Source organism: Syngnathus leptorhynchus, chromosome 2 (genome assembly GCF_054491065.1).
Source record: "Syngnathus leptorhynchus isolate UIUO chromosome 2, UIUO_Slep, whole genome shotgun sequence".
Classification (NCBI taxonomy): Eukaryota; Metazoa; Chordata; class Actinopteri; order Syngnathiformes; family Syngnathidae; genus Syngnathus; species Syngnathus leptorhynchus.
Window position 1 is genome coordinate 22,799,593 of NC_141196.1, and position 24,153 is coordinate 22,823,745.

General features: G+C 46.2%; 1 pseudogene across 1 annotated transcript; it reads left to right on the forward strand.

Annotated features, from left to right (window-relative positions):
- Nucleotides 1–224: 224 nt before the first annotated feature.
- Nucleotides 225–23,600, forward strand: LOC147061283 (uncharacterized; annotated as a pseudogene). Its single transcript, XR_015065469.1, has 3 exons — nt 225–371; nt 7,120–7,279; nt 21,900–23,600. The product of XR_015065469.1 is annotated as an uncharacterized LOC147061283 (transcript).
- The last annotated feature ends 553 nt before the right edge of the window (nt 23,601–24,153 follow it).

Here is a 24,153-nt window from a genome sequence, read left to right on the forward strand (position 1 = left end):
TAAACAAACATTGAGTAAATATGGCATAACTTATATGCAACTACTTCAAACTGTAGCTCACACTTAACAAAGAAAAACAGTTCCGATCAACAACAATCTATGAATCAAAGCTACAGTTTACTAAAAGGAAGGAAATTCCTTTGAACTAAACAAAGAACATTTTGCCTGTGCAAAGTAGCTCTGCTCATTGGTAGTGAATACCTCTTACAGAAACAAAACAGAAAGATAAGAGAAGGACAGGAAGGATACATAAAACTGATAGGGGTCAAAGGACATCCCTGGAACTAGATAAGGAGTTCAACTCGTAAAAGATGAGGCCCCCAGGTCTGGCAGGCAATGGCTTCACCTAAATTATTCCAACAATTTGTTAGGTATATATATACGTATTTTTAATCTCTTGTAAAATTTTGTTCCTATTTCAAGAAGTCTAATGGATGATTAGGAAACCCTTGAAAATTATTGTGCAATTATGTAAATTTTCATGCAAAACACTAAATTGTCTGTGTGACCCCACATTTTTAACAGTAGTGTAGGTATATAAAAAATGTTGACATCGTATTTTGCACCAAACGAATTGAACTTCCATTGATACCTGAAATATCACAACAAACCATATTTTGTTGTATTGATCTCATAAAAAATTATATCTGCCACAATGTGCTGCTGTTATAGCAACCACAGAATCATCAAACCAAATACATAAGGGGTGTTGTCATAAAGCATCGAAATTAACAGTATGGTGTGACATAGCTTGCAAATGATTTATCAACATTAAAAATTAATTTGCGGGATTTGTAGTTAAAATAGCCCCAGCGAGTTGCTTGCACACAGACAGACAAAAATACATAAAGAGCATAAAGGGAGTGTCGAGTACACATGGGGTCTGTGTCAAAGCACTGGCAGAAGAATTATCTTTTTTGTTGAAACACATTTTCTATGAAATCACTTTCTTACCAAATAGATACTAAGGAATTAAAATAAGATGCTGATTTCACAGAAAAAGTGTGCCTGAGCGAGGACACAAATAAATACATAATCATTACCACTATTGATTTGATTTCTTAATGATTCTCTTACTGATTCTCATTGTAGAGGGAATCAAATGATACATATAATATAACATTGATGTCATTTTCATTATTTTACAATATTATTTTTTAACTAATTATTGTAAATTTTGGGCTATAAGCCACCCTGGACTATAAGATGCACCTGCTAAAATTTGTGATTTTTTGGGGGTTGTATACTTATATAAGCCGCACAGGACTATAAGCCGCACGTACGCATGAGTTATTTACAAAGAAAGACAGTACAAAGAAAGACTTTTTAAAGTTTTAATCACATTAACAATTTGTAGTAAACACGGAAGTAACAGCACTAGCTGGGATAAAGTTTTAATAGAATTAACATTTCGTTGTAAACACGGAAGTAACAGGACTAGCTGGGCTAAAGTTTTAATAGCATTAACATTTTGTTGTAAACACGGAAGTAACAGCACTAGTTGGGTTAAAGTTTTAATAACATTAACATTTAGTTGTAAACACGGAAGTTAAGCACTAACTAGGCGGGTGAAAAAAAAAACCATACCAGTCAACAAAGTCACTGAGAGCCATCTTTGTCTTCCTCTTGTCCACTGAAACCAGCAAAATCTTCCTCCTCAGTGTCTGATTGGAATATGCATGTAAAATCGCCGCATGATCGTGTAAGGTTTTTAATGTTTTATTCCCATTTGTAAGAGAATATCCACAAAGATGATTGTCAGGAAAAAGATGATTATTTAGGTACGCATAACTTTTATTAACACAACAGCACAACAGCAGTCCACAGCCTTTTTATGAATGTATACGTGTATTAATCATGAGAAAAATCATGGGAAAAAAACTATATAAGCCGCAGGGTTCAAAATTCGAGAAAGAAGTTGTTGTGCCACTCATCCCCAGTTCCTCTTCTGCATGCCAAATAAGGGCAAAGGCCAATCCACTTCCTCCTCAACCTGAAACCAGCCTCACCTGTGCTGGCTGCAGTCAGCCCAGCACAGGTGTGGCTTATCTCAATCAAACAAGCTGTTCCAGATCATCTCGTCAGAGGCTGTCTACAAAACCCCCTGAGAGACAGTGCTCGACGCTACGACGTTAAACTTCTGTGGTCAGCGCTCCCTCCACGTCAAACCAGTGTCTCATCCCTCCTCCCTCAAATCCACCTTTGGATCACCTTTCGTGAGAAAAATAAACCACTCCAGTTGAGCGTAACAGAACGTCGAAGCCATCATGAGCCAAGGCGGGACCCCGGGGGCCGGGCAGCCAAAATCATCCGATTTACGTGAGTTGGTTTTTGGTCAAGTTAAAGAGATCTCCTCACTGGAGCAAGAATTAAATAAGGCTTTCCCGACCGTCCTGTCTCAAATCACTGCTCTGGAGAGGACGTCTCAAACCACAGTCGGTTCTGTGGCAACACTTTCCAACCAAGTGCAGTCTATTGCAGGAGCTCTATCGGGCATTCAACGGTCCCTGGATGCACTTACAGCCCGTGCCTCGGCCGAAGGAAATCCCGCTCCCATTCATGGCCCTGCCTCTGCTTCCAACCAACAACCAAGCCCTGTCCTTCCCAACCCACAGCAGTCTCAGTCCGAGCCTGGCTTAGTCAGCCCTAGGCCTTTCAACGGTGACTTCAATCTGAGCAGAGGTTTTTTGGCACAATGTGAGTTACTTTTTACCCATCAGCCCTCTAAATATTCCTCTGACGGGTCTAAAATTGCTTTTGTCATGTCCCTTCTGGTCGAGGACGCCCTCCGCTGGGCTATCATTGAGAACAACCCAGTTTTTTCCACCGACTACTCACAGTTCAAGAGTGAGTTTCGGGCTGTGTTTGATCACCCTGCAGATGGTCAAGATGCTTCTAGCCGCCTGCTGGTTATCCGCCAGGGGTCACGTTCAGTGGCTCAATATATGCTGGAATTTCGGATCCTTGCTGCAGAGAGCCGTTGGAATGACCAAGCCCTCCTCAGTGTCTTTCGCAAGGGGCTGAGTGATTCTATTAAGGACCCCATTGTCCGTGACAGCCCGGAGACCCTTAACGAGCTAATATCCCTGGCTCTCAAGATGGACGCACGACTTCAGGAGCGCCGTGCAGACCGAGCCCACCGTAGCCCCCTACAGTCTGTTCCCCGTCGTTTTGCTTCTGTGTTCCCCACCTCACCTTCCAGGCCAACTCCTCATGCTCAGTACCCTATGCTTCCCCCGTTCCTATCTACTTCAGGGTCTGGGGAGCCCATGGAGGTTGGCCGATCACGGATCTCGCCAGCAGAAAGGCAGCAGAGGCTGAGCAATGATCAATGTCTCTACTGTGGAGAATCAGGACATTTCATCCGGTCCTGCCCAACCCGCCCAAAAGACCCAGCTCGCCAGTAGGGGCTATACTGGTGAGCAACACTACCATTCCCCAGCCCAAGGTTTGTTCCAACAGTCTTTTCCCCGCAACCCCGGCCTGGGGCAAAGAAACATTGTCTGTTAGTGCACTTATTGATTCTGGTGCGGACGAGAGCCTTATATACATTTCCTTAGCACGCCAGGCGGGAATTCCTTTGGTTCCCTTAGATCACTCCCTGTCTCCCAGAGCGATCGATGGTCACTCATTAGGAACCATTTCCTTCTCCACTGAACCTCTTATGCTCACGCTCTCAGGGAATCATACTGAGCCCATCCGTTTTTTTGTCCTTCATGCCCCTACTGCTCCCTTGGTATTGGGGAGACCTTGGTTGGAGAGGCATGAACCTCACATCTCCTGGGCCTCTGGTCGGATTTTGGGATGGAGCACAGCCTGTCATGCGACCTGGCTACGCTCTGCCCTTTCACCTCCAAGTAGTCCCAGACCCATGCCCGTAACCCCTGATATCTCTGGAGTTCCAAGTATTTACCATGACCTTGCCTCAGTATTTAGTAAGGATAAAGCCTTTTTACTTCCCCCTCACCGGCCATACGACTGCGATCGACCTCCTTCCCGGGGCGCCCTATCCTAAAGGGCGGCTCTACAACATCTCCCTTCCAGAGAAGGAGGCGATGCGCAATTATGTTGCAGAGTCCCTGCTCTCAGGTTTCATAAGACCATCATCATCTCCCTTAGGGGCAAGTTCTTTTTTTGTGGCCAAGAAGGATGGCGGCCTGAGACCTTGCATTGACTACCATGGTCTTAATGACATCACAGTGAAAAATAAGTACCCTTTGTTTATTAGTTCCACTTTTGAGCCTCTTACTCATGCCCGGGTGTTCACCAAGCTAGATCTCCGCAACGCCTACCACTTAGTCCGGATCAGAGAGGGCGACGAATGGAAGACAGCTTTCAACAACCATCTCGGCCATTTTGAGTACCTTGTGATGCCTTTTGGCTTGTCCAACGCACCAGCGGTTTTCCAATGCCTGGTAAATGATGTGTTAAGAGACATGTTGAACATCTTTGTGGTGGTGTACCTGGACGGCATCCTCATCTTCTCCAGGTCATTGAAGGAACACTACCAGCATGTGTGTTTGGTTCTCCAGCGGCTGTTGGAGAACCGCCTGTTCATTAAAGCCGAGAAGTGTGTCTTCCACTCTGACTCTGTAACGTACCTGGGAAACATAGTGGAGGCTGGACGGATGAGTGTTGATCCCTCCAAAGTCAAGGCTGTGGAGGAGTGGCCGCGTCCTACCAACCGGACTCAGCTCAGACGCTTCCTGGGTTTCGCAGGCTTCATACGCCGCTTCATCAAGGGATATAGTCAGATCGCTGCCACTCTCAATGCCCTGACCTCCATCACACGCCCTTTTTCCTGGACACCCGAAGCCGAGACAGCCTTCACCAGACTCAAGGGTCTGTTCTCTACAGCTCCAGTGCTCGTCCACCCTGACCCTGAGAGACAATTCATTGTGGAAGTGGATGCTTCTGATACGGCCGTTGGGGCAGTCCTCTCCCAGCGGTCGGAGGAGGATCAGAAGGTGCATCCGTGCGCTTATTTCTGTAGAAGTTACGACCCAGCGGAGAGGAACTATGATGTGGGAAACGAGGAGCTGCTGGCGGTCCATGATGCCCTGAGGGAGTAGAGACACTGGTTGGAGGGAGCAAAGCTGCCTTTTGTCGTGTGGTCAGATCACAAGAACCTGACCTACTTAAGAACAGCAAAGAGGCTCAACTCCAGGCAGGCCCGCTGGGCTCTGTTCTTAAGCCGGTTTGATTTCACTCTCACATACCGCCCAGGGTCAAAGAACGTCAGAGCTGACGCCCTTTCCCGTCAGTTCCCTGATGAGGGCCCTGCTGTCCCGGAGATATCCGACACCATCCTTCTTCCTGCCCGTCTGGTTGGGGTAATCTCCTGGCCCATAGATTCTGTTGTAATGGAGGCCCAACCTGACCCTGGAAATGGACCCCCGAACAGGCAGTTTGTTCCAGATGCTGCCCGTCCTCAAGTGTTAGAGTGGGGTCACTCCAGCCGTGTTTCATGTCACCCCGGAGAGCGCCGGACAGCGGAGTTCGTTGGCCGGAGATTCTGGTGGCCCACCCTTAAGAAGGATGTCAAGGAGTATGTCGCTGCCTGCACCGTCTGTGCCCGTAGTAAGGCTTCCCATCGCCCTCCAGCAGGCCTCCTACAACCTCCTTCCAATTCCGAGTCGGCCGTGGTCTCACATTGGCATGGACTTTGTCACTGGACTTCCCATGTCCCAGGGTTATGACACCATCCTGACTGTGGTCGACCGGTTCTCTAAGGCCGTCCACTTCATTCCCCTCCCCAAGCTTCCTTCTGCTGCTGAAACGGCTGACCTCCTCACCCTCCATGTCGTACGCCTCCATGGTATTCCCTCAGACATTGTGTCGGATCGTGGACCCCAATTCATCTCCAAGGTGTGGCAGGCCTTTTGCAAGGGAATTGGAGCCACGGTCAGCCTTTCCTCCGGGTACCATCCTCAGTCCAATGAGCAGACTGAACGTGCCAACCAGGCAGTTGAAGAGACCCTTCGCTGCGTTGCCTCCAGCAACCCCTCTTCCTGGGCTAAGTACCTAGCCTGGGTTGAGTATTCCCTCAACACATTGGAGAGCTCTGCCACCGGAATGTCACCATTTCAATGCTCTCTGGGTTACCAGCCTCCCTTGTTTCCACAGCAGGAACTGGAGGTGGCAGTTCCATCCACCAAGGCCCACCTCCGCCGGTGTCAACACATCTGGAGGACTGCCCGGGCTGCGCTACTCCGTGCCTCAGTACGATCTCAGCGTGGTGCTAACCGGCGGAGGAGACATGCCCCGGTTTACCAGCCTGGCCAGAAAGTTTGGCTATTGGCCCGGGACTTGCCCCTCCAAACCTCTCAGACGTCTACTCGCAAGTTGAACCCTCGGTTACCGCATCATCAGCCCTTCCGCAGTGCGTCTGAATCTCCCTCCTGCTCTCAAAGTGCACCCAGTTTTCCATGTGTCCCAGCTGAAGCCAGTCGCCACCAGTCCCCTGGCACCAGCGGTTTCTGTTCCCCCGCCACCTCGAGTACTGGCTGATGGTGATCCTGTTTGGTCAGTTCGTAAACTACTGGCCGTCCGTCGCCGGGAAAGAGGCTTCCAGTTCTTGGTAGACTGGGAGGGCTTCGGCCCTGAAGACCGTAGCTGGGTGCCCAGGTCCTACCTTGCTGACCCTTCGTTGTTGGATGACTTCTACCGGGACAATCCAGGTGCCCCGGGACGGTCGTCCGGTGCCTCCCCCTCAAATCCACCTTTGGATCACCTTTCGTGAGAAAAATAAATATTTTAATTTTGCCCTAAAACCTCAGTCTCTGTGTCTTGTCTCCTGGGTCCTCGGCACTTTTGGCTCACCACTCCAGTTGAGCGTAACAGAAGTAGCGGCTTATAGTCTGAAATTTACGGTATGTATGTGGACGCGAGGTTAGAATGGTTGATTTTAATTCATTTATAGCACTTTGAGCTGCATGTTTTATTGAAAAGAGCTAAAAAAAAAACATTAAATGATGGATTAATTGATTGATTTACTATGAGAAATGTTTATGGGTTGAACCTGAAGATTTTCAGGCTCTTCAGGAGAGAAGTATTCAATTCTACATTTACAATCATTTAAATGCATGTTCAGTGACTCGTTCTCTCATACATGAGGAGGCCCAAGTGGCCGAGGAGTTCCAGAGGCTTCGCCACAGACTTCCTCAAACTGACTTTCCATGAGTGGGCAGCAGGGCAGCACCACCAGCCTGGTGGTGATTTGCATGAGTACAAGTCAGAGCATCTGCACGGCCAACCTGCAAGTGTAAATCAAGCTAAGGTGTGTACCTGATCTCATTTATGCCATCTACTCTTTATGCGGCATTTTCTCCTTCATATCACTTCTAATCTCCCCACTCCCTTACAAGATGAGTAGGAATCTTGCCTTTTCATTTCCACGTGTTATCTTTCCTGCTATCATCACTGCACCTTTTTTTTCAGCGTGTCTGTTCACTCACTTCTTCTTGCTTTCTTTCTCTGGAACCAAATGTATTCCTTATATGATTTATTCAGATGCAGAGATTGGCACTCGGCCATAGCTCTGCATGCTGTGTGTACACGCTCAGGGTGTGTTCCAAGTAGGAAGATATTTTCTTGTGAATCATTCAGTGACTTTTTAGACAAAGGACATTGCATCATCATATTTTTTTCGTGACATAATTTCAGTACAGTTGCATGTCTTACAATCAGTAACAGAATTCTTTTGTGCCTGCTTCTTTTAAAATGCGTAATGCTTGTGGTGCAGTGGCAATATACTGTACCTATAAATATGTTTATTTTACTCATACACAGTAATCGTGGGGGATAGGGACTGAACCGGCAAATGAATACAAATATGCGGTCATGGGTGCTGCGCTGTGAGTATAAGCATACATCGTCCACTGTATTATGTATATAATAATATACAATGGACCCCTACAGACTAACAGTTTGGTACCTGAGGATTCACTTGTTGGTTTGTTTATTTATTTATTTATTTGCAGGGGGAAACTATTTTAATTGGCAAAAAGTTTATTTGTAGTATATCCCTACTTCTTCAAGAATTTTTGGGAAATTAAAATGACCCCCTTCAACGATGGATATATGTATGTAGAGTTTTGTTATTCGTTGGCCTGGCCTATCATCCTGCAAAAAGTGGTCAACCACTGTACTTAAAATTAGTTTTATGAACTTGAAAAATGTAGCAAACACTTCCACAAGAAGGTTTAGCAACAATAAAGACAATGGAGCCATGATGTATATGACCTTGCTTTGCATTGTATGTTTAGGTTGATTGATTGGCTGCAAATTGATGGCTGAAAGCCAGCTCTGAGAATACAGTACAGTAATCCCTCGCTACATCGTGGTTCATTTATCGTGGCTTCAGTACATCGTGGATTTATCCCCCCCCAAAAAAAAAATTCAAAATAAAATTTCTAAGTTGAGGAATTATTGCATAAAAGTTGCCCGCATGCCAGCAGAAGGGCAGGAGGTGCCCACACAATTGCAGTACATACACTTGTATCTTGTTATACAAAAGTTGTTATAACAAAAAGAGTTTTAAAAACATATTTACAGTATGCACACTTTAATTACATGTCAGGAACAGAGACGGGGCGGCCAAATGCAGCATGAACCTTTATTGAAAAGGGGAAGTGGAACGCTGGACTCGTGATCTGGCTGGTGTGGCTGTGCAGAAGAGTGCTGCGCGTAGTCGGGGAGGTGCACTTGCACGTCGGGGCAGGCGGTGATCGGAGTGTGGTCAGTCAGTTTACGGAAGTGGTTGGCAACAGAGGAAAAAGGCGCAGGCTGATAGGCATAAAGCACAGGGAGCAAATGGGTAACATACAGGAACGAACTGACAAAGGAGTGACTGGATGACAGGGTTTAAATAGAGGGACTGACAGGTGTGGGTGATTCAGCTGATTGGGCTGTGGCCGAGTGGCAGGTGATGCAGGAACGTGACATTACATACATTACGTATGTTACACACACACACACACACACACACACACATACTCACTCATATTTATATTATATATATATATATATTATTTTCTGTCATTTATACTATTAATGTCATATATACATGTTAGAAAAATATTATTTAATGGTCTAATGATAACAAATGCACTTATATGGTTGAATATATATTTGTTGATACACAAAATGTATGTTAAAAATGAGAGGGTGGCACAACTTCGAGAATATTCACGTCGCGGGTGGGCTTGGAACCATTTATTCGCGATAAACGAGGGATTACTGTATACTGATGCAAATTAATTCTTTAGCTCCTATTTCAGGGGTTTTCAACTGTTTTTCCCAAGGGACCACCATTATAACCAAGAAGCAACTTGAGGACCACTGCTTTGGGGAAATATTATTTTATTTTGCACCGGAGGAGAGACCATTTATTTGTATGTCTTTTGGAAATCTCAGCTAGATTTGACATAATTGGATGAGTAAATGATTGACAAAATTTAGCTAGAAAATAAATCAAGTCCAATTAGTGAATCAGAAGACATCCATCCATCCATTTTCTGTATCACTTTGTCCTCACGGGGATCGCGGGCGTACTGGAGCCTATCCCAGCGGTCATCGGGCAGTAGGCGGCGGACACCCTGAACCGGTTGCCAGCCGATCGCAGGGCACACAGAGACAAACAACCATCTGTACTCACACTCACACCTAGGGGCAACTTGCAGATCTCAATCGGCCTACCAAGCATGTTTTTGGGATGTGGAAGGAAACCAGAGTGCCCGGAGGAAACCCACGCCGGCTCGGGAAGAACATGCAAACTCAGGGAGGGTCGGAGGTGGAAACGAACCGGCACTCTCCCGACTGTGAGGCGGACGTGCTAACCAGTGCGCCACCGAATCAGAATGCAGACCACCTGTAATACATCCACGGACCATTAGAGAGCCGCGGACCACTGGTTGACAATCTGTCGCATTTGATAAGCGTTGACGAGTACATGATAAGTTCTGCAAGCATGATCGCCTCAGTTGTGACGGTGGGGATTCAAATCTTTCCTGTGTGCAAGTGACGGTGGGGATTCAAATCTTTCCTGTGTGCAAGTAGATGTACTGGAGTCAAATTCCTTGTTTGGCATGTTCAAATTTGGCAAATAAAGATTGATTTGATTTTATTCTTTCTAGACTTGCGTGGGTTCTCTGGCTTTCTTCCACATTCCAAAAACATGTTTCCTCGTTTAATTAAAGACTAAATTGTTATTAGGCATTAATATGAGTGTGAATGATTGAGTATACATATGTGCCCTGTAATTGGCTGTTGTGGTGAATTGTCTTCGTGGCTTCGCTGCTTTTCTCAAAACACCTTCACCTTCATCTTCTTCCGCTTATCCGGGGTTGGGTCGCGGGGGCAGCAGCTTTAGGGGGGGACTCCCAGACCTCCCTCTCCCCAGCCACTTCCTCCAGCTCATCCCGGGGGATCCCAAGGCATTCCCAGGCCAGCCGAGAGACGCGCGTCCTGGGTCGTCCCCGGGGTCTCCTACCGGTGGGACATGCCCGGAACACATCCCCAGGGAGGCGTCCAGGAGGCATCCTGATGAGATGCCCGAGCCACCTCATCTGGCTCCTCTCAACGTGGAGGAGCAGCGGCTCTACTCTGAGTCTCTCCCGGATGACCGAGCTTCTCACCCTATCTCTAAGGGAGAGCCCGGACACCCTGCGGAGGAAACTCATTTCAGCCGCTTGTATCCTGGATCTCGTTCTTTTGGTCACGACCCATAGCTCGTGACCATAGGTGAGGGTAGGAGCGTAGATCGACCGGTAAATCGAGACCTTTCCCATTTGGCTCAGCTCTCTCTTCACCACGACGGACCGGTACAGAGTCCGCATTACTGCCGACGCTGCACCGATCCGCCTGTCGATCTTGCGCTCCATCCTGCCCTCACTCATGAACAAGTCCCCAAGATACTTGAACTCCGCCACTTGGGGCAGGATCTCATCCCCGATCCGGAGAGGGCATTCCACCCTTTACCAACCGAGGACCATGGACTCGGATTTGGAGGTGCTGACCCTCATCCGGACCGCTTCACACTCGGCTGCGAACCGCTCCAATGAGAGCTGGAGAGCACGGACTGAAGAAGCCAACAGCACCACGTCATCTGCAAAAAGCAGTGACGCGATGCTGAGGTCCCTAAAACGGACCCCCTCAATGCCTCGGCTGCGCCTAGAAATTCTGTCCATAAAAATTATGAACAGAAACGGGGACAAAGGGTAGCCTTGGCGGAGTCCAACCCTCACTGGGAACGAATCCAACTTACTGCCGGAAATGCGGACCAAACTCTGGCATCGGTGATACAGGGACCGAACCGCCCTTATCAGTTGGCTCGGCACCCCGTACTCCCGAAGCACCCTCCACAGAACCTCCCGAGGGACACGGTCGAACGCTTTCTCCAAGTCCACAAAACACATGTGGACTGGTTGGGCGAACTCCCATGCACCCTCGAGGATCCCGCCGAGGGTGTAGAGCTGGTCCACTGTTCCACGGCCAGGACAAAAGCCACACTGCTCCTCCTGAATCCGAGGTTCGACTTCCCGACGGATCCTCCTCTCCAGCACCCCTGAACAGACCTTACCAGGGAGGCTGAGGAGTGTGATTCCCCTGTAATTGGAACACACCCTCAGGCCCCCCTTCTTAAAGAAGGGAACCACCACCCCAGTCTGCCAATCCAGAGGTACCGTCCCCGATGTCCACGCAATGCTGTAGAGGCGTGTCAGCCATGACAGCCCCACAACATCCAGAGACTTTAAGAACTCCGGGCGGATCTCATTCACCCCCGGGGCCTTGCCACCGAGGAGTTTTTTAACTACCTCAGTGACTTCGTCCTCCGAGATTGGAGAGTCCGCCTCAGAGTCCTCAGGCCCTGCTTCCACAATGGAAGGCGTGTCGGTGGAATTGAGGAGGTCTTCGAAGTATTCCCCCCACCGACTCACGACATCCCGAGTCGAGGTCAGCAGCACACCATCTCCACTGTAAACAGTGTTGACCGTGCACTGCTTCCCCCTCCTGAGATGCCGGATGGTGGACCAGAATTTCCTCGAAGCCGTCCGGAAGTCATTCTCCATGGCCTCGCCAAACTCCTCCCACGCCCGAGTTTTTGCCTCAGCAACCGCAGAAGCCGCGTTCCGCTTGGCCATCCGGTACCTGTCAGCTGCGTCCGGAGTCCCGCAGGCCAAAACGGCCCGATAGGACTCCTTCTTCAGCTTGACGGCATCCCTTACCGCCGGTGTCAGCCAGCGGGTTCGGGGATTGCCGCCACGACAGGCACCAACAACCTTACGGCCACAGCTCCGGTCGGCTGCCTCAACAATGGAGGCGCGGAACAAGGTCCACTCGGACTCAATGTCCCCCGCCTCCCCCGGGACGTGGGAAAAAATCTGCCGGAGGTGGGAGTTGAAGCTCTTCCTGACAGGGGACTCTGCCAGACGTTCCCAGCAGACCCTCACAGAGCGTTTGGGTCCGCCAGGTCGGACCGGCATCTTCCCCCACCATCGGAGCCAACCCACTACCAGGTGGTGATCAGTTGACAGCTCCGCCCCTCTCTTCACCCGAGTGTCCAAAACCTGCGGCCGCAAATCCGATGACACGACTACAAGGTCGATCAACGAACTGCAACCTAGGGTGTCCTGGTGCCAAGTGCACACATGGACATCCTTATGCTTGAACATGGTGTTCATTATAGAAAATCCGTGTCGAGCACAGAAGTCCAATAATAGAACACAGCTCGGGTTCAGATCGGGGGGGCCGTTCTTCCCAATCACGCCCTTCCAGGTCTCACTGTCATTGCCCACGTGAGCATTGAAGTCACCCAGTAGAACGATGGAGTCCCCAGAAGGAGCGCTCTCCAGCACTTCCTCCAGGGACTCTAAGGGTGGGTACTCTGAGCTGCCGTTCGGTGCATAGACACAAACAACAGTCAGGACCCGTCCCCCCACCCGAAGGCGGAGGGAGGCTACCCTCTCGCTTACCGGGGTGAACCCCAATGTGCAAGCGCCCAGCCGGGGGGCAATAGGTATGCCAACACCTGCTCGACGCCTCTCACCGTGGGCAACTCCAGAGTGGAAGAGAGTCCAGCCAATCTCGAGAGGGCTTGTACCAGAGCCCAAACTATGTGTGGAGGCAAGTCCGACTATGTCTAGTCGGAACCTTTCTGCCTCACACACCAGCTCGGGCTCCTTTCCAGCCAGAGAGGTGACATTCCATGTCCCTAGAGCCAGCCTCTGGGATCGGACCGCCAAGGTCCCCGCCTTTGGCCGCCGCCCAGCTCACTAGGCACCCGACCCCTTTGGCCCCTCCTATAGGTGGTGATCCCATTGGGACCCACGTTTTCTTTTCGGGCTACGCCCGACCGGACCCCATGAGCGAAGGCCCGGCCAACAGGCGCTCGCCTTCGAGCCCCACCTCCAGGCCTGGCTCCAGAGAGTGGCCCCGGTGACCCCCGTCCGGGCGAGGGAAAACGACATCCATATATTTTATTCATCATAAGGGGTCTTCTGAGCCGTGCTTTGTCTGGCCCCTCACCTAGGACCCTTCTGCCATTGGTGACCCTACCAGGGGCATGAAGCCCCAGACAACATGGCTCCTCGGATCATAGGGGCACGCAAACCCCTCCACCACGATAAGGTGACGACTCACGGAGGGGGCATCATTATTCTTAACCGTCAAAAGTTTCCTTTGCTGTTATTCCTTAAACTTATCTCATGTGCCTTTGCAGCATCTCATTGTCAAGTTGTTGTTCAGAGCCAACTCCTCCCACACTCTTGGATGATTCCATTTTCAAATGAGTCCATTCCCATCTTGTGAGTTCCTCCGCTCTTCGTACTCATCTCCGAGGATGTCGTTTTTCCTCTGGAGCGTTGTGCTCCCCCATAGCACAAATATAGTCCTCCAGTGTTCTTGCAAAAGGTCAAAGGTGCCTCAGAGCCAGGCACCGTTTTCTTGTCATTCACAGCTGCGGGTGAAGGCTCAGGATCTAGTTTCAGGGTCACTGATGGATACTGGAAAAGACAGACTGGGATAACAACCTTAAAATATTGTTTTCCAATTCGTCATTAGTTTCCGAGTACCTTTTGCTCATCAAACTCCAATTCTACTATTACCAAGTATTTAGTATACAGTAATTTCCTCAAGCTCATCCTATTTCAGGCTACATTCTATCTTTTGTTTTCCTAACTTTGATTTTACGCAATCCTCTCCATCAGCTTTCTGCCTTTCCTGATTCGAGCCTTCAATTTCGGATACAGTTTCCAAATCTTGTGAACATAATGTACCATTATTCGCAATTAACTCATGTTCCAAACACAGCATCATCCCTGTTTTGACCTCTCACTCATTATTTATTGGTGTTATGCTCACTAAACAATATTACTGGACTATCTTGAATTTCTAACTCTCCTACACTACATCAAAGACCACCTCTCAGCTGTTCTCTCTTTCCATGCTCCTATTAGGCTCCATTATTCCAAATCGAAAAAGTGATTTTCTTTGAATTTCTTACTTTTGGATCTCTAAATTGCTCGTATTCCTAATGTATCTGTTTCAAGTAAACTTTCAAAAGGGTAGTAAAGAAAATTGCTACCAAATCCAATATCTCCTCGTCGACATTTCCTCCTCTATTTTGGATGTACTGCTTTTGGCCTGTGAGTCTTGTCACAGTGGTGCACTGGTCACCCTTGTCGGGCCAACGTAATTTACAAGCACACTGTCCTTGCATACAATTCAGTCTTAGGTCTAAATTCAGAAAATTCCTTTAATTCCAGTTGCCCCGGTGGCTCTTATCAGATAGCTCTCTTGCTCTCATAAATTATCGCTGACTAGCCTATCGCTCTTCAAGTGTTAGGGAAAGACCTGTCATTCTTTGGTAGGCCCTTCTTTACAAATATGTTAGTAATGATTAGTCCAAGGGTGGTCCATTTTCACCTGTTAACAACCTGTTAAACATTCATCTCTCTGGGCGAGAGTTTCAGTCGGCAATGTCGCGTATTCTTCCATCATTCTGTCCCTCAAAACAGCACACCTCTGACCCCGCACGCAGCCACAACGTTATTTGAGCAAGGAAAGCCGGGCATTCAAAATACAGTGACTCGTTACAGGTTGGCCACCCCGCCGAGCCCACTGCACCGGACAACTCCCGAACCCCAAAATTGGCCACGTGCCCCAGTGGAGCACAGTCACCTCTTCTAATCGCCAGCATGAATTCCACACACGCGCACACACGCTCACACACGCTCACACACTTGGAGCGCACAAACAAACGCACACACCTAGGGGCGTACACACAAACGCTTTCTTTTGCACACATGCGCACACGCACATGGGCACGCACACACCCACGAGCACGCACACACACACACACACACACACACACACACACACACACACACACACACACACATATGGGATCCCACATATTCTCGCGCGCACAGACAAGCTCAAACGTACATCAAACTGACAGGCTACAGACGCACGAACACAGAAGACAGACAAACGGATTTGAATCCATTTCACATTTTGCTTCTTGCCAACCACCTCTATGCAGTTGGTCCTTTTGGCTACTGTCAATACATCGCTATAATGACAAATACGCCTCTTGCACGTCTCACTTAACTTAGTTTTGTTCCCCATAGCGCTGAATCTTTCCCCTTTATTCTGCAGATTGTAACTTAAGTGTGCACACAAATTATTCCTTTTCCCCTGGTATACCAAAATTAAACCCCCTTGAGGCCTCAGTTTCCATTTTTTCCATCACACAATAGCTGCGAACGCACCTTCGTTCAATAGCGGTCTGCAACAAGCTCAAATTTATCAAACTTTGACAGTCGTGTCAGCTGTCCCGATGCGTCTCGACAATCGTAGTCGGACAGTGTCGAATTGGCTACGACCACAACGCACCAGTCATTCTCGGTAGTTCAGCCCTGCTGCTTTTTCCCCGAAAAAAACTTTTGAGACTCACAAACACTCCTAATTCGATTGATGCCCAATGACGTGGTTTTGCGCTTTCTTTCCTACGGCACTCTGCGGTCCCAGACCTGGCCGATTTTCTTCCCTTGACGTCATCCTACCTTACTCAATCATTCACACAGCTACGTATAGCCAAAGCCGTGCCTTTTTCCTATTTGCCAAACGTGGATTTTGCACCAAGCTTCCCTTTTACGTGCAACCTTTACAGAGCCAAATACTCCCACCGAACATTCTATGAATCGCGCCCGACCCGTATGGCTACCGAGATTCAGATTTTAATGTTCCCGCTTGTCCCAGGAATTTTCGCCTCCGGGGGCTAGGTGTAGTACTTGCCCTTGTCGCAAGCGGTGATCAATCGTATCTGTGTTTCCGCCGCATTCACACAGCTAAAATTTACATCCTCATCCGGATCTGTCTCTCGAATAAAGTCCACGTTTTATGTGACTTTTCTATCATTCTTTTCTTGTGACAGCCGACAAGCGATGTCATGTTTCACATGCCCTCACTAACGGGCCTTTATTTGTCTTTCTCTTTATCATTCGCACCTGACATGTCACTCACTCAATAGTGCACATTCCCCATTAAGTTGTATGCCACCGTTCCTTTTTTTTTTTTTTTTTTTTTTTTTAAATATTTTCTCTTTTTATTTTGTATTTTATCTAGGGGCCACTCCCCTCTTTACTTATTCATGTCTCCCATGATAATGATCAAGGGAGGCCATTTAGGGGAGTCCATTTCCTTCTTAGCCAGCCACGGCCCAACAAAATCAACTTTATCTGTCAAGCCTATGCATGTCAAATCAGGCATTTGACTACGGTTGACCTCGGTTTCCATTTTCAGATTCGTTTAACTATCCCTCCGCTTTCTCTCTCCTGGGGGCATGCAGCGCGGTTGTGAGTGTGTAAGATTCTCACCTTAATCTCAGCCTGCCGGCTGGACGCTGACGTGTTACACCCGAGCGGGCGAAAGCCTGGTTTGAAGCAAACGAATCCTGGTTCGTGACGCCAAAAATGTGGTGAATTGTCTTCGTGGCTTCGCTGGTCTTCTCAAAACACTTGGTGAAAAATGCTGGCTTTAAAAAAGGAATTGCTTCGGGGACATACGGCTGGTTAGAAAAAGATTTTATTCAGCCGATGTCAGAAGATATTCTCTCTCGCCCCACAGACACGATGTTCGGAAGCCCCTCGTCTGCCAGGTAGCGCCTTTCTTATACCTGGCGAGACTCATGATCTCATCGCTTTGAATAGTAACTACTCTTTGAGACTTTCGTGCATGCTGGCTGTCTGCCCTTACAAGGCCCTCAACTTGGTTGTTCTTGTGGTCCCGAACAACTGGTCATTCTATAATTTGTCGTGCATCTACATTACTGAAACCAAAGCACCCTGTCCACACAAATAGGCCTGTGCTTGACCTGAGGCATGACCCCGGCCCTGTGAATGCAACATACAGAGAGACATGCAGGCTAAAATATACCACACTGTCAATAAGTCCAGAGTGTAAAGTGCATCTGACCCAAAATCAGCTGTCCGCTTTAGCTCACCCACTATCCTAATGAGGATAAGTGGTGGGTATAATGCAAGGATGGATGAGAATTGTACTGATCTGGTTTTAACAACTACAAACGGTGATTAGCTTGACATGTCTTTTGACCAACGTATTAAAAAAATGCCTTTAGTGGTAGGCTTTTGAATGTAATCTTGCAAACAGTCATAGTTAACAGTCAGTTATTAAAGGATAGCAATTATGTTATCCTTAAACATTCATTAAATTGTTAAGGTCTATTGTAAGTACATTAGTCAACTTTTCACTATGTATTTTTTTTAATTGGAAGGTGGTCCTTGAAAAATCATTTTCAAAAAATGTTTTAAATAAGAAATAGATCGATCGATAGATAGATTCTTTATTGATCCACAGGGGAAAATTCATATCACCATTTTTAGCATCTATCAAACCAAAAGCTCCACAAGTTTTGCCCTTTTCTGTTTTCCAGTGTGAAATTTCATATGGCTTTGAAAGGGAGAAATGTCCCCCAGAGGAGAAAGGATTGAAGGAGAGACTTTATAATCCTGCTTCTGGTGGGGCATCTGGAAGGAGCTGTCTACTTTAATACGCCAAAGCACCTGCTCTTAACCTCATTCCCTTCAACATCTGTTGGAGGTTTTTATGTTAAGTAGACGATCACATGTTATCAAGACGGGTCTTTCTCCTTAAAATATCATTGCAGAAAAAGGGTGGAATTTACGGATGAAACATTCTGATAGGATTGGTTATAAATTCTCAAGGGAGGAAATCTTGTCACTTCAAAGTCAACCTCTTTACAGTCTAAACAAGATTTCGGGAGCACCATTATAGCTCTCCCTGGAAGGATTTTCCTTAGTGATTTTCCCTCCCCATTCTACACAAAACCATAGGGATTGAAACCTGCAGATGTTAAACCTGTTCATATTTACATTTGCAAATCCCCATGTGTGTGCTCAATACCAAGGTTGGCTTAGTCACAGACTCTGCAACTGTGTTGTAAAATGGACCAAATGCCAATTAAAAAAGGACGAGACAAATCGAGAAGCAACTGTTTGTGTTAAGAGTTTGTTTGCATGACATCTTCCTCTACAATAAAAAAGAAATGTCACAGAAGAGAGTTTGCAACAGACTATAATAGGTTTTAGGGGAGAAGACTCAGGATTTTTAGTGGCAATAAAATGCATATAGTGTGGTATGGTGATCATTTTGAGGACACCACATGCTAAGAGCAGTAAAAACACACTTGCCAGTTTTCGTCATCATGCTTGGGTTAGAGGAAACTGTCAGTGCTGAGAGAAGTCAGATGAGGTGGATCGGGCATCTGGTCAGGATGCCTCCTGGAGGGCTCCTTGGTGAGGTGTTGCGGGCACTTCGCACCTGGAGGAGGTCCCAGGGACAGCCAAGGGCACGATGGAGAGGTTATGGCCATTTCTCAATATGAAGAATGCAGAATACAATTGTATACATTTGCCATGTATGCTCTTTCTAAGAATGGGCACGAAAACATTCTTCCCAAGAGCGTGGTTTTCTCTGCTGTGTACATGGTAACTCTGAGACTTGTTAACTCTGAGACTTTTAAAATTATCTGTACATAAAACTAGTGCAGCACTTTGTAGCTGAGGCTCAATACCCCTTCAGCACCTTTGGTGACATTTGGTGCATTTTGTCATTTCTAGATGTTAGCTAGCTAATGATTCGCTGTTCAATAAAGCCAAATAACAAAAAATCAACCATCCTTTTTCTGTACCGCGGGTATACTGGAGTCTATCCCAGCTGACAACGGGCAGTAGGCAGGGGACACCCAGAACCGGTTGCCAGCGTGGGCAATACCTACGGGCAATTTGGAGTGTTCAATCGGCCTACTGTTTTTGGAATGTGGGAGGAAACTGGAGTTCCCAGAGGAAACCCATGCAGGCACGGGAAGAACAGGCAAACTCCACAAAGAAAGAAACCTCTGCACTGTGAGGTGGGTGTGCTAACCAGTGCATCACTGAGCTGCCCTAAATTTCAAATAAATCCTTTATTTTTAATAATTTTCAATGTCAAGGGGGAGTTTTTAAAGTAATAATTATTGTATGTTCTATTTGGGACAAGCATGTTTATTTTGTTAGATTTTTATAATTAGGTAAGTGCTGTGTAAGTGAATACATTTAAAGAACACTTCACAAGGGCTTCAATAAATTACAGTAATTTTCGGACTATAAGTCGCGGGTTTTGTCATAGGTGGGGGGGGGCGACTTTTATGTGATTTTTTTCACAAATTTTCAAAATTCAAAAATACGCGATGTAGTGAAACCGCGATAAACGAACCGTGATGTAGCAAGGGATTACTGTCATTTGAACTGCAAGTGACGTCACCCGTGCCGCGCGGCGGTTGTTTACATAAAAGGCAAAGGATTCGATCACGGGATGACGAAGATGACGAAGGGCCCCACGTACTACCAGCATCATTAGCGGCTTTGTTTGTAAGTGACACGGAGGACGAAGAGTTTGAAGGATTTAATGATTTGGAGTGACACAGAAAGTTTGAAAAACTATTATGGCTTTTACGCACGCCCGATCCTTCTCGACGGGAGCTCTCTTTCACCTCCGTGGATGGAAGTCGGGGGCCGGCGCTCAGCCGGGTGGCTGTCCGGGGACGGTGGATGGGGCTCGGACATGGCTTTTACGCACGCCCGGTCCTATTTATGGTGCTCTCTTCCACCGCCGTGGCTGGAAGTTCAGTAGTTGTTGGCACGTTGAATTCTTGTTTTGTTAAATAAAGAGCCGTTTACCAAACCCACGTCTTTCTTGGTAATTTGTTAACGCTACAATATACCGTAATTTTCGGAAAAAAAGTCGCTCGGAGTAGAAGTCGCACCAGCAATAAAATGCACAATAAAGTGAAAAAAACATATATAAGTCGCACCGGAGTATAAGTCGCACTTGTGGGGCAAATTCATTTGTCAAAATTCAACACTAAAAACAGCAACAACAGGCTAAACGATACGGTATGCTAACGTGACATACACAAACGAGGAGCTGAGAACGGGCCTGACGTAACATTCAGAGTTATTCAAGTATTACATAAATAACACGTTTATCAAACCATCTGTGTCACTCCAATTCATTAAATCCATCGATCGTGCTTTATGTAAACAATGTATGCGCGGCATATGCTCACGTCGGACCCGTTGTAAGTTGCATTTCAAATTATTCCACAGACCCATATAACGATATATAAAGTATATTTCAAACAACTATCATATTACAACAATATTATCAAACCATCTGTGTCACTCCAAATCATTAAATCCTTCAAACTCTTCATCCTCCGTGTCACTTACAAACAAAGCCGCCAATGATGCCGGTAGTACGTTAGTACGCCTTTCGTCATCTTCGTCATCCCGTGATCGAATCCTTTGCCTTTTATGTAAACAACCGCTGCGCGGCACGGGTGACGTCACTTGCAGTTCAAATGACAGTAATCCCTTGCTACATCGCGGTTCGTTTATCGCGGTTTCACTACATCGCGGATTTTTGAATTTTGAAAATTTGTGAAAAAAAATCACATATAAGTCGCTCCTGAGTATAAGTCGCCCCCCCACCCAAACTATGACAAAAACCGCGACTTATAGTCCGATAAGTACGGTATTTATAGGTGTAACTTTGGTAGTAACATACTGTGTCCAAACGGAAAATAAGAATTAGCACACCAAAGTAATAATCGTTCATGGATTTTTCCAGTCCAAAAAATAAATGTTTCTATTGTTTTCTACCCTATAAAAAAATATGTTGCCGAATATATTATTAAAAGAAATTTTCTTTGGAACTTTCTTAGAATTTATTAAATTAGATACATTGGAAACAATATCAGTATATAGCCATTGATAAGGCTTTTCTAACATGACACTTACAGAGCATTTTACTTCTAGACAAATATGTTTGCATTTTTTTCCTTCAAACAAATTCGTCATTTTTCAAGTCATGTCAGTAAAGAAGTGTCTACCCATTTTTAATCAATGAAACTCCAAATAATAATCAATTTGTTTGGGCCTATAAATCTGTCAGTATCAGAGGAATACCAACTACTTGTCATTGTCCAACTTTCAAAGAATCTACATTTATTTCAAATGTATTCAAATTTTAACAACTTTGGTTTAAACATTGCATTCTAGATTTTTTTGAAATTGAAGTCCGAGAATGAAAAGGTTTGACCTTTCAAGGTTATTTATGATTTCAACATTGCTATCACTTAGGGGCTGTCTTCTTACATTTAAGGCTGATTGTAAAGTTAAAATAATCTCAAAATGAGCCAGATATTAAATATTATAAAAATATAAAAGTCCAACCTTTGAGGTATACCTACATACAAGTTATTTTAAAGGTTAATTGTAGAATACTATTTTACTCGTATTGTGCTGTTCCTGCAGCTACTGAAAGACGAGCCAAAGACTGATCGATGTCTAGGACAATCAACCAGGGAGCAGTGTCCAAGACGATGAACTGGAAAGAGAATCTGGGGACAAGAAAGCCACCTGTCAGACAGATCCAATCCCAAAAACAACTCGAGGGACGCAGGTCTCAAACATGAAACCCCAAATAAAAACGAAGGCCATAAACACCCTAATTACTAGACCGCCGAAGTTTGATCTGGTGGAAATATAGTTTGTGACCTTCCCCAAGGGCAGACATTGACTTGCAGCACCCCAAAGAAAACAGCCAATTTGATGACAGGTGGAGAAACCATCCTCAGCCCTATAAAAGCTCACAGTCCACAGCCCTCAAAGACCGAGACCATGGATCCAGATTACCATCCCTCGGACATATCCATACAGGAAGCGGAGGCGAAGGTCTTGGCAGAAAGGAAGGAGATTCAAACAGAGAAGCCACCCGTTCAGCCAGCTGATTATGTTAAGGAAACAAAATACCTTGTGTTCGAGAGTAATCTTTTAAAGCTGTTTGAACTGTCCTTTATGTGCAGGCCAAAGCCAAGGTCATATTCAACACCGGCCTGGTAATGGCTATGGCACAATGGTCAAGATTAAACAGGTATGTGAAAATTGCGGCTATTATAGGATATGGGACAGTCAGCCCATGCAGGGCCAGATGCCATTAGGCAACCTCATGCTGTCTGCTGCCATCCTGTTTCCTGGGAACCAACCAAGCCAGGTGCTTCGCATGTTACACATTTTGAATGTGTTGACATACTCTCATCAAACACTCCAGCGCCACCAGTCAGACTACATTATACCCACTATCATAAATGGTTGGAACCAAAAGCAGACGGAAATTATCAACGAAGTCCGAACCATCGAGGGTGGCGTGCAAATTGTGGGGACTGTCACTCTGCAAAATATGGAACAGACACCATTATCGAGCAGACGAGGAGAGTCATTGACATGCAGCAAGTTCAAAGCAATGAAGCTGGAAACAGCAATGCTTGTGAACTTGTTGGATTCAAACGTAGCATTTCCTTCCTCACGGAAACAGAATGATTGGTCCTGAAGAGTCCGGTAACAGACAGACATAAAAGCATTGCTAAACAATGCCAGATGCAAAAACATGCAGCATTACAATGATGTGTGGCATACAGCCAAGGGTCTGGGCAAGAAAGTGATGAAGATTGGCTGTAAAGCACCAGAGGTCAAACTGTGGAAGAAATCAGCGGTTAACCACATGTACTATTTGGCTGCTAGGGCCCCTGCAGAGGATCGACATGAATATCTGAAAGATATGTGGTTGTCTGTTGACAACCACATTCACGACATGCATGAACATGACTCCCAAATACATCCTTATTGTGACCATGTATACCTGATATATGATTGCAACAAGGAATGGATAGTTCGTGGCACACCTGGAAGTGTTCAATTGTCAGATCTGGTGACCTCCAATACTGTGATAAAAGATGTACAAAATTTGACGCCAGACTTCCAGCCTGGAGGCCTTTCAGAGCCTAGTGATACGTTTTGTGCCAAAACACATTTTGGCTGGCTAGGCCAAATGGCTAGAACAACGTTGGCGGCAATGCACCATAATGAGAATGCTGGTCGTATGCAAGCAATCACCAGAGATGGGCACCCCCAGTATCGAGTATGCTTCCCCAAGTATAAGGCTGGGCAACATGTAGTCAGTGCTGTGAAAACCGAGCCAACTCACGACTACGCATAATGGTTGATGAGAAAACTCCTCGAGGTCCATTCAGAAAGTCCTGCTGCTCTGAGAAATTCAATTCAAGAAATCCGAGAGGATCAACCAGATGATCTTGCACCTGCCTATGAGCATCCGGAAGACCCTGCAGAAGCCTATGCTCGTCAAATTCCCAGATTTAATAAGTAACAATTTAATTACCGAAATTTTCTCTAAGTGCTCAGTCTAAAATTTTTGTTGATCATTAAAATTATTTTTCTGAAACTGAAGAATTTGTTTGTCACTTTACCAAGAATTGTCCCTAAAATGTCCATATCAACTGCAAATTTCAGCATGTAATCCATTTCACTCCTGTATTCTGTATATAACAACCAAACATCATGGTGTTTATGTAGTTGGTTTTTTTTACCTGTCATGATTCATAAATCAGAGGCATTTATTTACAAGGCACTTTTGAATGAGACACAATAATTGAACACTGACAGGTGGCAAAACTATGAAAGTATGTTTCCTGTCAAAATATCATTTTACATA